Genomic DNA, 2,632 nt, shown 5'->3' on the forward strand with positions numbered 1-2,632 from the left:
CAAGGGGGGAGGCCGGCCGGCCCTTGGGGCGCGCCAAGGAGGGGGGAGTCCTCCTCCTGGTGGGTGTAGGACTCCCCTTTCCTAGTCCAATTAGGAAGGAGGAAGGAGGAAGGAAAGAGGGGGAGAGGGAGAGGGAAAGAGGGGCCCCCCCTCCCTAGTCCAATTCGGACTCCCCTTGGGGGGGGGGGCGCCACCTCCTGGGCTGCTGCCCTCTCCCTCCCCTCAAGCCCAATACTTCCCCGGGGGGTTCCGGTAACCCCTCCGGCACTCTGGTTTTCCCTGAAATCACCCGGAACTCTTCCGGTGTTCGAATATAGTCGTCTAATATATCAATCTTTATGTCTCGACCATTTTGAGACTCCTCGTCATGTCCGTGATCACATCCGGGACTCCGAACAAACTTCGGTACATCAAAACTTATAAACTCATAATAAAACTGTCATCGTAACGTTAAGCGTGCGGACCCTACGGGTTCGAGAACTATGTAGGCATGACCTAGAACCATTCTCGGTCAACAAATAGCGGGACCTAGATGTCCATATTGGTTCCTACATATTCTACGAAGATCTTTTATCGGTCAAACCGCATAACAACATACGTTGTTCCCTTTGTCATCGGTATGTTACTTGCCCGAGATTTGATCGTCGGTATCCAATACCTAGTTCAATCTCGCTACCGGCAAGTCTCTTTACTCGTTCCGTAATACATCATCTCATAACTAACTTATTAGTTACAATGCTTGCAAGGCTTAGGTGATGAGTATTACCGAGAGGGCCCAGAGATACCTCTCCGACAATCGAAGTGACAAAACCTAATCTCGAATTATGCCAACCCAACATGTACCTTCGGAAACACTTGTAGAGCACCTTTATAATCACCCAGTTACGTTGTGACGTTTGGTAGCACACAAAGTGTTCTTCCGGTAAATGGGAGTTGCACAATCTCATAGTTGCAGGAACTTTGTATAAGTCATGAAGAAAGCAATAGCAGTATACTAAACGATCAAGTGCTAGGCTAACGGAATGGGTCATGTCAATCACATCATTCTCCTAATGATGTGATCCCACTAATCAAATGACAACACATGTATATGGTTAGGAAACATAACCATCTTTGATTAATGAGCTAGTCAAGTAGAGGCATACTAGTGACTATAGTTTTGTCTATGTATTCACACATGTATCATGTTTCCGGTTAATACAGTTCTAGCATGAATAATAAACATTTATCATGATATGAGGAAATAAATAATAACTTTATTATTGCCTCTAGGGCATATTTCCTTCAGTCTCCCACTTGCACTAGAGTCAATAATCTAGATTACATAGTAATGATTCTAACACCCATGGAGTCTTGGTGTTGATCATGTTTTGCTCGTGAGAGAGGCTTAGTCAACGGGTCTGCAACATTCAGATCCGTATGTATCTTGCAAATCTCTATGTCTCCCACTTGGACTTGGTCCCGAATGGAATTGAAGCGTCTCTTGATGTGCTTGGTCCTCTTGTGAAATCTGGATTCCTTTGCCAAGGCAATTGCACCAGTATTGTCACAGAAGATCTTCATTGGTCTCGATGCACTAGGTATGACACCTAGATCGGTAATGAACTCCTTCATCCAGACTCCTTCATTCGCTGCTTTAGAAGCAGCTATGTACTCCGCTTCACATGTAGATCCCGCCACGACGCTTTGTTTAGAACTGCACCAACTTACAGCTCCACCGTTTAATAAAAACACGTATCCGGTTTGCGACTTAGAATCGTCCGGATCAGTGTCAAAGCTTGCATCGACGTAACCATTTACGACTGGCTCTTTGTCACCTCCATATACGAGAAACATATCCTTAGTCCTTTTCAGGTATTTCAGGATGTTCTTGACCGTTGTCCAGTGATCCACTCCTAAATTACTTTGGTACCTTCCTGCCAAGCTTATTGCTAAGCATACGTCAGGTCTGGTACACAGCATTGCATACATGATAGAGCCTATGGCTGAAGCATAGGGAACATTTTTCACTTTCTCTTTATCTTCTGCTGTGGTCGGGCATTGAGTTTGACTCAACTTCACACCTTGTAGCACAGGCAAGAATCCTTTCTTTGCCTGATCCATTTTGAACTTTTTCAAAATTTTGTCAAGGTATGTGCTTTGTGAAAGTCCTATCAAGCATCTTGATCTATCTCTATAGATCTTGATGCCCAATATGTAAGCAGCTTCACCGAGGTCTTTCATTGAAAAACTTTTATTCAAGTACCCCTTTATGCTATCCAGAAATTCTATATCATTTCCAATTAATAATATGTCATCTACATATAAAATTAGAAATGCTACAGAGCTCCCACTCACTTTCTTGTAAATACAGGCTTCTCCAAAAGTCTGTATAAAACCATATGCTTTGATCACACTATCAAAGCGTTTATTCCAACTCCGAGATGCTTGCACCAGTCCATAAATTGATCGCTAGAGCTTGCACACTTTGTTAGCACCTTTTGGATCAACAAAACATTCTGGTTGCATCATATACAACTCTTCTTCTAGAAATCCATTCAAGAATGCAGTTTTGACATCCATTTGCCAAATTTCATAATCATGAAATGCAGCAATAGCTAACATGATTCGGACAGACTTAAGCATCGCTACG

This window comes from Triticum dicoccoides, chromosome 3B, assembly GCF_002162155.2.
Source record: "Triticum dicoccoides isolate Atlit2015 ecotype Zavitan chromosome 3B, WEW_v2.0, whole genome shotgun sequence".
NCBI lineage: Eukaryota > Viridiplantae > Streptophyta > Magnoliopsida > Poales > Poaceae > Triticum > Triticum dicoccoides.